The following is a 12,039-nucleotide window of genomic DNA, read 5'->3' on the forward strand; positions in this document are numbered from 1 at the left end:
TGACCGTATGAATCTGTTCAGTTGTCGATCTTCCTGGCATGAATCCAGCTTGTTGGGGGTGGCGTAAAGCATGTAGGAAACTACATGCATGTAGTAAAAGCATGTAGTTTCAACAGAAGCATTGCAAACAGCTTTCCAGAAACAGAGAGTAGGGTGATACCACGGTAGTCGCTGCAATCCGTCTTGTTGCCCTTGCGCTTAAACACTGGCACGATGATTCCTTTCTTCCAGTCTGACGGTATAACTTCAGTGCGCAAGATTACGCTAAACACCATCTGCAGCCAAAGTATCATTGCAGGGCAGCCCGTAGTAAGTAGCTCTGGAGCGATGCCACAGGTACCAGGTGCTCTATTGTTTTTTTAGTTTACTCACTGCCGATTTAATCTCCTTAGGAGAAAATTCGGCGTTATCATGGGTAGAGGTAGCTTCTGCAGAAGTAGCAACAAGCCCTGGGTCAATGCAGTCGGGTGGATCTGTGTTTAGCAGCTTATTAAAGTGTTTCTCTCAGAGACCAACGCATTGAGACTGATCGTACATAGTTTCTCCATTCACTGTTTTCAGGCTTTTCGACCTCATGGCATGTTGGCCAGTCAGCTCGCGCAGGATCTTTAATGTTGCGCCTGTGTCTTTCTTTTGGGCAGCTTGCTCGAGCTCAGCAGCTTTACCCGCAATGAAGTCTTTCTTGTCCTTGTGAAGCAAGGAGTTGCGTTGTTTGTTGATCTGTCCTTAGAGTGTCATATTTCCTCGTAATCTCACTCGCCGTCCCTGCTCAATTATTTCAAACGTCTGGTTGCTAATCCACTCTTTCTTCTTTCGCGGTTTTGAGCCCACAATTTCTGTAGATGCTCTGAGAACATTGTCTTTGAAATTGCTCCATGCTGAATCGCTTTCTGAACACAGCTGGGGAGTGTCGAAGCGTTTAGAGACTTCAACCATATACCGCTCACGAACCGAGGGATCTTGCTTCAGTCGAGATGTGTCTATCTTCTTGGTGGATGAGGAGTTACTATTATTGGCCCTCAGCCTGAGTTTTATCCTTGCAGAGACAAGACGATGGTCGGCATTGCCGAGCTCGGCACCTCCGTATGAGCGGCTTTTCTGGACAGAGGAAAGCCAGCGTCATGGAACAATGATGTAATCAAGCATTTTTTTTGTCCTGCCATCATTGCTGTACCATGTGTACTTCGCAGTGTCTTTTCTCAAAAACCAAGTATTTGTGACTGATAGAGCTTGGTGATGCAGCAATTAAGCAGCCGCTCACCATTATCATTCAGAGCATCACCTGTCACAGGTCCAACAGCAGCATCGACCGACCAGAGCTGCTAGCCACACCAGCATAAAAATCTACTAGGACTAGGAGGTAGTCGTGTGGAGGTACGGAGAAGAGCTCGGAGGACAGTACCGCATAGGATTCGTCCTTATCTTCATCTTAGGCCTCGTTTGTCGGTGCATAGCAGGTAAGAACAGTTATCTCCCCGTGCTTGCCGTCGATTCTCGCTCTCAGTAGACGTGGTGAGATAGGCGTAAATGACAATAAGGCTTTCCGAGCGACATTTTTGAGAACAAAGCCGACTCCCCCTCTTTTTTGGGATCCACCAGACCAAAGCAGTGTTCGCTCTTCTCCAATATCTTCTTAGCCGCTTCCCGTAAGGTGAGTTTCTGTTATTCCTGCGTTCTAAACTTTGTATCTTCTTAGTTAATTTGCTAAAAGAAGCTTAGAACCAGGCTGGTTCAGCGTCAGGACATTCCAAGTGGTGATTTTAATGCCACCTTGGTCAACAATGTTCAAAGGGGTACGTCCTTGGGCAGGCATGGGTCCAATTGGGATAATAGATGGGGCATGCATAACCAGAGGCTGTATATCCAGTTCCTTTCGTAGCAAATAATTTCAGGAGGAGGGCTGCTAACCCAACCGTCCCTAGGTGCATTTAGTTCTCCGGTGGCTAATCAGATATCCAGAGGCACGTGAAGTCAGCTCTGCATGCGCCATGAATGCATGGGAGCAGACTTCGGACGAGCACCATTACCTCCAACGTAGCCGGTGCACACTATATCAAACAAACCAAAATTGAAAGCTAATGCATCTAGCTTTTCTCTGGCCCTATTAACAGTATGGAACAGAAGCTTAAAACTAGTTGGGTCATTACTTTTCATTGTCTTTTACCTGACGGAGCTCGGGGGTATGACTGGGGAGCCGGATTATCACTACGAGCTTAAAGCCTCTTAATTTGGGGCATATAAAACTACTGCTGATGTGATTGCCGGAACAGTTTGCGCATTTCACGGTAGTTGCCATACACGGGCTCTTACGAGTGCTACTGTGACCACTTTTGCCACATTGAATGCACTTCGATTCGTTTACACAATCGCAAGCTATATGCCCAAAGCTTTGACGCTTAAAACACTGTTTGGGCTTAATTAAGAGCTTCGAAACACGAAACAAGCATAGGAAGACACAAAAATCCATTGAAGAACACTAACAAATACTGTTTAACTACATGATGCTCTACAGCCAATACCATTATTGCTCTATAGCCAATATTATTTTGAATAATCCTCGCTAAAGCCTACAATTCAACAGCACTACCACGTTTCCTATACACCGTACCATTTTCAAAGATTTTCACACAAAAAGATAAACGTAAATGCCGTTCAGTATATTTCAAAGTTGTAAAATATTACTTCATTTACCCCCATGGACCCAAAATTCACCATTACTCCGCAAATATAAAATAGCTCTGTAGTAGCTCTGTAAAAACTTACAGCAGTAGCTCTGTCAAAATTTGTTTTGAAACACAACCCCAAAATCAGTTTTCATCCATGGCATCCCCTTCTTATACAGTGATATTTAAAGTTGTATGTATGTGACAGTTGTTTAGTGTTTTAAAAGGTGATCTTGTATTAATTATTTTAATAAACGTTGTGATCTTTTTTTGGTTTTGTTTCTTATTCCTTTTTTTGTCTTTTTCTCCATTTTGTACTACTATATGTACTTTTTATATTGTTTGACGGATTAGTAATAAATAGATAATATTGGAGAAAAAGGTCTATAATGACTTTACATTTTTTATGAACTGCATAAATGTTTACAGATGAATGATATATCATCAACTGTCCTTTCAATACTTATCAGACTGGTCCCCTGGTAATATTTCGACCATGTTCAGGTGAAATCGCTGTTTGAAATCGCTTGGCTGAAATACAAGAGTTGGGCATTTTCTTGTCAGTAGTGGGGGTATTATGGATTCCACCGCATGCCCTCTCAGGATTCCTACGACATACCATGGTTTCCTGTGACACAACCCCGTGGATTCCGACAACATCCATGGAAGACACTCCCCTGGATTCTGCAATCGCCCTAGTTTTAAACGACCAGCAAATGCATGTTACGTCATAGGGATGTTTACATTTTGGAAGACACATCTCTGCAATATGTCAGCAGCCCTGTTTTAAATGACCAGCAAGTGCTAAGTCACATGACACTCCGCTGGATTTTAAACGGTGCCTGTTTTAAATGGTCAGGCGTTATGTAATAGAGGATGACCCCACAATATAATAGATGATTCGGAAATAACTTAATGAAGGCACAAACGTGGGTGTTACGTAATGACAGCACACATGTGGGAGTTACTTAATGACAGCGCGTACGTGGGCCTTACGTAATGGCAACGTCAGACGGAGGAATTTTATTAGGTCATTTCAAGACGTTTTTTCAAGATGTTTCAGGAAATCTCAAGACGTTTTTTCTTTCAAGGCTTTTTTTAGTTCTTACATAATGGGGGAATGTTAACGGATGATGTATTCTCACGTCAACCGTTTCTACAGAGTCCATGGAAGTCCCCCTGATTTTAACTGAGCACGGTACACACACACGTGGGCTGTTGCATAGTAGCATTTGACATTTCCTTTTTTCTTTCAATGTGTTTTTTCATCATATTATAATGATTTTGTCCTCATTAGGACTCGAAAGCCCGTTTCCATCCAACGGAACAACGCCTTAATCGTCTGGACCAGCAGGCTATTTCTATTATTCTTTTCCGAGGAATACATCATACTGGGAAATAGCCAATTACATGGCAATAAGAACCCCCATGTACCAATCTGTTAAAGGATTTACAACCCTTTCCACATCGCCACACGTAAGCATTATAGTGTCTAATTTTCTAATAGAACCTAGACAGCAGGTGTTATGTAGCATCGCTGTTAGATTTTTAATTATTCAAATGATTACCTATTGAATTTTTATCCTAAACAAGCAATCCAAAAAGACACAGGCTTTTGTACATACAAAATTTTAACATTATAAAAAATTAAAAAAACGCTATAGGACTATGAAATGACATAAAAAGCACTTAAAAACACGACAAACGTAAAATAATATGAAAGAGCTTATAAAAGGATGAAATATATGCTAAAACATGCGGACATTAAAGAAAGATGGGGGCTCCTAGCAGAAAATTCCAAGGCGGGGTTAGTATTGGAGGTAAATTATTGAGCCCCTATTGAGGTATTTCCGAGAACCATTAACGAAAATACGGCGTTTTTTGAGACAAGACTATGCAAGCGTAAAATCAAAACATGAAAAAACCTAACATAGGATAAAACATAGGCAAAAAACACCTGGTTTCTACAGTTTGTTCTTGATTTTTTTTGAATTCGTCCGGATTTCAAGAGGATGGCCTTAATTTCTACAGTTTCGTCTTGATTTATTATGAATTTGTCGGGGTTTTTATGCATTGGTCATGATTTTTCAGAGGTTGGCCATAATTTCTACAGTTTGGACTTGATTTTTATGAATTTGTCCGGATTTCAAGAGGAGGACCTTAATTTCTACAGTTTGGTCTTGATTTATTATGAATTTTTCGGGGTTTCTATGTATGAGTCATGATTTTTTAGAGGCTGACCATGATTTCTACAGTTTGGTCTTGATTTCCATGGCTTGGTCTTGATTTGTATGGTTTGGTTATGATTCCTATGATTTGGTCTAGATTTCTAGGGTTGGCCCTGATTTTTATGAATTCACATGGTAATCTGTGCATTGGTTATGATTTCTATGAATTCCCCTGAATTTCATGCATTGATTCTGATTTCTATGGGATTTTTCTATATTTCTATGGACCGGTCACGTTTTCTAAAGTTTTGTATTGATGTGTTTGGTTTGGTCTGGATTTTTTGGGGCTGAACCTGATTGTTTTGACTTTGTATGGATTTCTATGCATTGCTTATGATTTTTATTAATTCTTCCAGATTTCTGTGTATTGGTTATGATTTTTATGAATTCGTAGGGATTTCTATGTATTGATCAGGATTTTTTTTTGTAGAGGTTGGCCTCGATTTCTACAGTTTGGTCCTAATTTCTACGATTCGGTCTTAATTTCTATGGTTTGGTCTGGATTTCTTGGGTTGACCCTGATTTCTACAGTTTGATCTTGATTTTTGTGAATTTGTCCAGATTTCAAGAGGATGACCTTAATTTCTACAGTTTGGTTTTGATTTCTTATGAATGTTTTGGGGGTTTCTATGTATTGGTCATGATTTTTAGAGTTTGACCAATGATTTTTATAGTTGGTCTTGATTTCTATGGTTTGTCTTGATTTCTAAGGTATGGTCTGGATTTGTAGGGTTTGGCCTGGATTTCCAGGCTTGTTGGTTATAAATATAATGGCTCAGACAATATCGGTTTGTCAATAAATTTTGAGGCAAAAAGTTCTAAATCATATCTAGCTTGCAGTCTGGCTCACACAATGGGAGCCAACTTTCGATGGCAGACAGTCAGGGAAAGCACAGCTTAATGGTTTTTTCAAGCAGTAAAGAAACAGACGAATCTTCAATTTTTTTTCTTAAGGTCTTAAAGCGAAAAAAGTATTCTCAAATATTTTATTTTTAGCTATTACGTTTTGGCTAGATGGAGAGTCTTGTCCCCAGAAAGAATGAGTCCTATTTTATGCCATGTTCTTCCGAGCTTTTACGATCAGGAAAAGATACAGAGAAAAAACTACGTGTTTCTATCCGCCCCCCTCTCTCTCTCCACTTCTTAATCTCTCCCTCCCTATCTTTCTCTTTCTCTGCCTCACTCTCTACATTTCTTTTACGTTCTTTCTTGCTTCATTATTTTCTATCTATCTCTGTTTCTGTTTTGAATAGCACCGTCAGAAGAAGCTTTAAAAAAGAAGGTAAAAGCGTGCTTTTAAAAAAAGTTTTATTCGCTACATACATAAACATACCAAAAAGAATATGAGTAAGATCAAAAGTATTCCCCAATAAGATGGGGGAAGGTAAACGACAAAAAAAGAAGAAAAGAAAATTTTATTTTATTTTTCATTTCAGTTCATTTTATTCTTTCTTAAGATCCTCGAAGGTCTTTGGAACATGTCACTAAGCTTCACTCAGATTAAATTTATCCATCCTTTTCTTTTTTAAAGTACTCTTTGAAAGACAGCGAGCTTGTAGGTTATAAATATAATAGGGTAAAATCTTCAAAAATTGAAATAATATAATTATTTCGTTTGCTAAAAGTAGAGCTCGGTGTAAAGAGGAGGCAACACTTCTTCCACACAATCTTCATATTCTGGCGGATTGTCCATATGAACAACATTTGTGGAGATTATTAGAATTGTGGTTGAGTGACGGTTCTCCCCTGTTCTCTGCTTATTATTGTCACTACGAGGATCTGATGATGTGACTGTAGATTGACGTTCCTTATCTGCCAACTTCAAAAGCTTAGCCGCCAGGTATACAAAAGAAATGACAGCGAGAAGGCCACCCCCAATAGATTAAAATTTAATTTTTATCCCTATTGCCATAATGGAAATGTTGATCAAAAGTAGAATTGATAAAGATAATATATGCTGCTGCTTATCCTTCATCCTGAAAATATATCGTCAATTTCATGTTTCAATTAGATATAAATAAGCGAACAAGAACTAAGCATAAAAATCAAAATTTTCCAAACTAAAGTAAAGAATAAAGTCAAAACTTAAAATGATCAACTTATCCTATGAACGAGGAAGGTGATTGCCCCCTTCAACCAACTGCTAATAGCACTGAGATCTGACAAAATTTTTCCTGACTGCATGCAAGAAAGTCACATATGTTGCCAGTCGGTAATTGCAAGTTTCCTGTTTGCTGATTGCTTTTTATATTCCATTTATTTTTAAGTTTGTGGCAGAAAATGGCGGAGAATAACTCTTTTCTAGTGTGTGATCTCATTTGTTTCCGAATAAGGGAAATAGATATTGCGGATTACGAATAAGTTCTTTTTCAATATTCTACGAGCACTAGTTTTGTGCGGTAATCCCTGGGAAAAAAGGAGAGAGAAAAGGAAGACATGCTACTTTGTAAAAAAGGGAATTTTCTTGTTGTTCATGTCGAGGACTTTAAGCCTCCACCTTAGGATTATTGACAACAATGATTCCAATGCTATTTTCTATACCTCTCATTTTGAACCGCTTCCAAATTCGAGGGGTGTTAAGCTCTCTTTCGGAATCCCAGGAAAAAATTTATCGCAATAAATTTTTATTTTCCAGTGAAGTCTGTCTAAGAGTTATCATTCCTGAACCCCTTTAAAAAAATGTTTTTTTCACTAGACAGCTTTTTTCACAACATACTTCTATACTTTTAGTCACTATAGTCTGTGGTTTGCTGTTTACTAGGTTACAGCTATACCCATTATCAAAAATTAGATTTAAAAGTTAGGGTATCAGCTTATTTCAAAGGCTACGATACCAAACTTTAAACTTCTCCCAGTATCAAACCTTTTATCATGTATTCTTTTTCATTAAATCTCTAATATTATACTATTTTGTTAAGATCATATTAATCCTTCTGATCCTATCTTTGGGTAAGGAGTAATGGTAAAGTTTTCTTTTTTCATTTACTTAATAATAATAATTTTATTCACAAGGATTTAAATATATAATAAATACTAACTCAGACCAGGAGTTAGTATGTTCATTTTAACACTAGCTCAGAGAGAGAAAAGGATTGTGAGATCACCAAGAAAAGCCTCAACAGACTTCAATCAAACTTGCCCCCCCCCCCACAAAAAGAAAAAACACAAAACAATACAATAAAACAAATTAGAGATAGGCGGAACAATTTGCAACTATTTTTAAAAGGCTAAACGAGTGAGCACCTTCGAGCTGACTCAGACATACTGTTCCATACAATCTGACTTGCCGCTGCAGGATTGAATTCTAACCTAACGGACGGAGTAAAATCAATTTAAACGTAATCCTTGTTACCAAGATGATAAATAATTTAGTCGGGAGTGAAAGACGGCCAAATCTAAAGGACTCATATAGTTAATCATGAAACTATGAAAAGTAAAACTTTCGCTTGTAAGAACCAATAGTGATTCAAGCTCAAGTTACGGTGTAGTTCATGAACGATTAGTTTCCTGAATGAGGTTTCTTCTTTTATTATAAGCCTTAGAACGAGGCCTAAAGAGACAAGGGGAAAGCTGACGTCCATATTATTGGAGAGTAAAAAACAAAAGACTGGTTTAAGCAGTAAAAGAGGACCCTCGGAACTGAAGCAGAAAAAGTCTACTTCAGCTTTCCTAAAGAGCCAAGACTCCTGCACATCTTCATTTCAATCAAGTCGATGGGACGTTCAAGAGAGTCACATTTGTCAAAACATACAAGAATCGAATATTACGATTTTTAAAACTGATAAAATTCATTAAATAAAGATCAATCAGCAGATACAGTTGTTACAATTGGTGTCTTTGTGCTGTTTGACTTTGCTGATGGAAAGGCTAACATTATTGCTCTTCGGATCATAGTTTAATTAGGTTAGGATGGACGGCTATACTTTTCGTTTAGTTTTAACGGGTTCAGGTCTAAGCCAACATATATTGTTGACTTTGATGCTACGCAGCTAAAACCCACGGATACATTTGTTGCACCACTTCAAAGGCCTAGGCACTGGAGATCTAGTTACACCTGATAAAAAAAAACAGTGCCTTTGAATTTATGGTTTGTGTTTCCCTTGAAGTCTAAAGCAGTCTTTCACTTTCAGTTAGATATTAAGACATTATTCCTGGTCTATTAATCTTTTAAATTATATTATATTAACGGTCTAAATTTTTTCGCTTTGAACAAAAAAAAAAATTACCAACGTCTGTAATGTTATGAAATCGGCAGAAATTACATTACAGCAATTATTTTATTTGACTAATATCGAACTAATTTCGAAGAGGTGTCTAAAGTGTATATATATACACACTCTCTTTAAACAAGCAGCTGTATATGTATTTATATTTTTTTGAAAACACCTTTGTATTTTTTGAAAATTGGCACCCTGAGATTTTCTGGCCATAATAAACAATCTAGATAGGTCAAGAGTTTGAGAAAATTCGTTTAGAACCTTAATTTTGGAGAAATCTTGTGAGTGACTTCAAATTCATATACATTTCAAGAACAAAAATTAAGTCATTTTATTTTCTTGAGTAGAAAAGAAAACAAGATCTTTTCTATGGTTTTGTTCCAGAAATGTTTTGCACACCTCCGACAAAAGCGCAGAGTAGAACAGGCTAGTTTATGCCTGGCCGATCAACGACAGAGCAGATATTCTCTATATGACAAATCTTGGAGAAGGTAAACGAGTTCCGCCAGTAGGTTTTCAGTGCTTATATCGATTTCAAGGCAGCATTCAACTCTGATCGTCAAGATTCTTTTTGGAATATCCTTTCTAATACTACCCTCCTATCAAAATATGTCCCCTTATTTACGGCCATCCATCAGGAGACTATGAGCTGTGTGCAAGTGAATGGTAGTTGCAGCACGTTTTTTCCAGTAAGAACGAGAGTAAGGTAAGGTTGTCCAGCTGCTCGTGAGCAATTTAACTGTATTTTAAATCAGGTTATAACTTGAACGACCCAGAAGCTAAGTTTTGAACTCAAGTACGGGGATAGAGTTGTCACTGATTGTGACTTTGCTGATGGCACAGTGCTAGTTGCCAACTCCAAGTCACAGCTGCTCATGGCTCTGAACACGGTTCTGGAAGAAGCTGCAAGGACCAGACTGTTCATTTCATGTTTCTGTTCATTCAAGTTTCCATGATTCTTATTTTCAGTTGAAAAAATTTGTTCTTTATTTAATTTCTAATCGTTTGTCAAATAATACCGAGAAATTCAGCTTCCCTCCATAGAAAATTCCCTCTTCTCCACAGAAAATTTTCGGTTTTACGCAGAACGTTCCTCCCACGTAAAATGCCCCCATAGGATTTCCTAATGGTGTTATTTTACTTAGGATCGCTTGACATCTCGGGGGTCGTTTCTCTGTTTTTTATAGTTTCGCTTAGTTTCAAGCTACCTCACTCCTTACATACAGTTCGCCATCACGAACTGTTTGATGCTTGAGGAGGAGGGGAAAGATTTTTGTTGGGTGCAGCCAGAATGAATCAGAAAGGTTAAAAGAATCGGAATGTCTCCATAATAATCTATACCGGTAATCCTGTTCCTCCAGAAATACTGCTTTCAAATGCAGAAAGAAAATTTAACGTCAAAATGCAAAATTGAGGAAGTTTGAGTGTCTACACAGAAGGCTCTAAGTAAAAGCGGTGACACACCCTCTTCTGACACTGCTGGGCTAAACTTTAGGTTATCTTTGGCTCGGGTTTGAGGCCCTGTTTGTACATATACCAGATGTTTATATAGACATCATGGGATAGGTCTATGTATTTGCTTTCCCTCTGTTCAAATCTTGAGAGTAGCGAAAATTGGGTGCTTTGTTCAGTACCCTACAATTAGTACAGACATGCTGGCTAGGGTTGCCACAAAACTCCCAAAGTGTAACAGCAAGGGAGCAATTGCCCGTAGCGAAAATTTAAGCAGCCTTTAACTTGGATATTATAGACTTTTTGTGAAATTATTGATGTGTTGAAATATTTGCTGATACTGTTATGGTAAATTTCACCTGGGCTAAAAATAATATAAACTCTATCTGGAATATTTCTCTTAGGACCATTAGAATCTATTTCTAAAGTAGTGTGAGAAAATTTCTGAAAATAAAGCAAATTTCCGATTCGCAAAAGCGAATGAGAAGTCTCATGGTCGCGGCCCAATCTCGACCTGAAAAAGACCTAGCTTTGATGATCATGTCGTGTTTTAATATGTTGCAAGTTGTCCCTGATGATTTGGAAGAATTAGTCCGGCTGATTTTGTTTTGACTTATCGTGATCAAACGCACGAAAAATGAGTTGAAGATTTTGAAGACCTTTTTAAACATCTTTCTATTAACGATTACTTTGATTTAGAGTAAATATGACATTTGTAGAAATGAAAAAAAATTCTACCAGAAAGGGGTATTGGAATTCGTACTTTGTGGAATAAATATTCTGGAACTGATGTTGTTTAGAGCATGGCAGGTATTGTTTAGGTGCCAAGTATGTCATCATAGTCAATAGGGGTCATGTTCAGATTGGGTTCTTAGCAGAGTATGAAGATGCATAGTCCAGCGCCATCTTAAAAATTATAAATACTCATATGTAGGATTCCGAGCGTCAAGAAATACGAGAAGCAGCATGGTCATCGGTTGAAAGATTTTCGGATGCAAATTCTTAATGAACGATTTTCTTAATCAACTTAATTTATTATCGCTTGAAAAAAAATCATCATTAAGATTAATTGAATTATTAGTTACCATTCCTGAATCAGCTAAAAATAGCAATTTAATCCCACTAGGCAGTTTTTTCAAAAACGTATTTTTAACTTTCGGTTAGTATGGACCTTGGTTCGATCTTCACTAAGTTGTAGCTATCGCTGCAACGATGATTAATTTTTTTTTATCTTTGTTCGTAGACAAAGAATAGGAAAACTTCGGAGGTAATCTGTAGTTTTGTAATTACAGAACGAGCTAAAATATTTGCTTATTTTACGTGGACATTTTAGAGGTGAAATTTCCTGATATCACCCATTTTAGGCTGAACTTAAGAACCATTTTGGCTGAAAGTAACAACTATTTAGGCTGAAAGTAATGATCATTAAGGGTTTTGGTACACACCCGAATACAACATATTTAACTAACAAACTATTTT

This window comes from Artemia sp. Qi Xiang Cuo, chromosome 11, assembly GCF_049724085.1.
Source record: "Artemia sp. Qi Xiang Cuo chromosome 11, ASM4972408v1, whole genome shotgun sequence".
Taxonomy (NCBI): Eukaryota; Metazoa; Arthropoda; class Branchiopoda; order Anostraca; family Artemiidae; genus Artemia; species Artemia sp. Qi Xiang Cuo.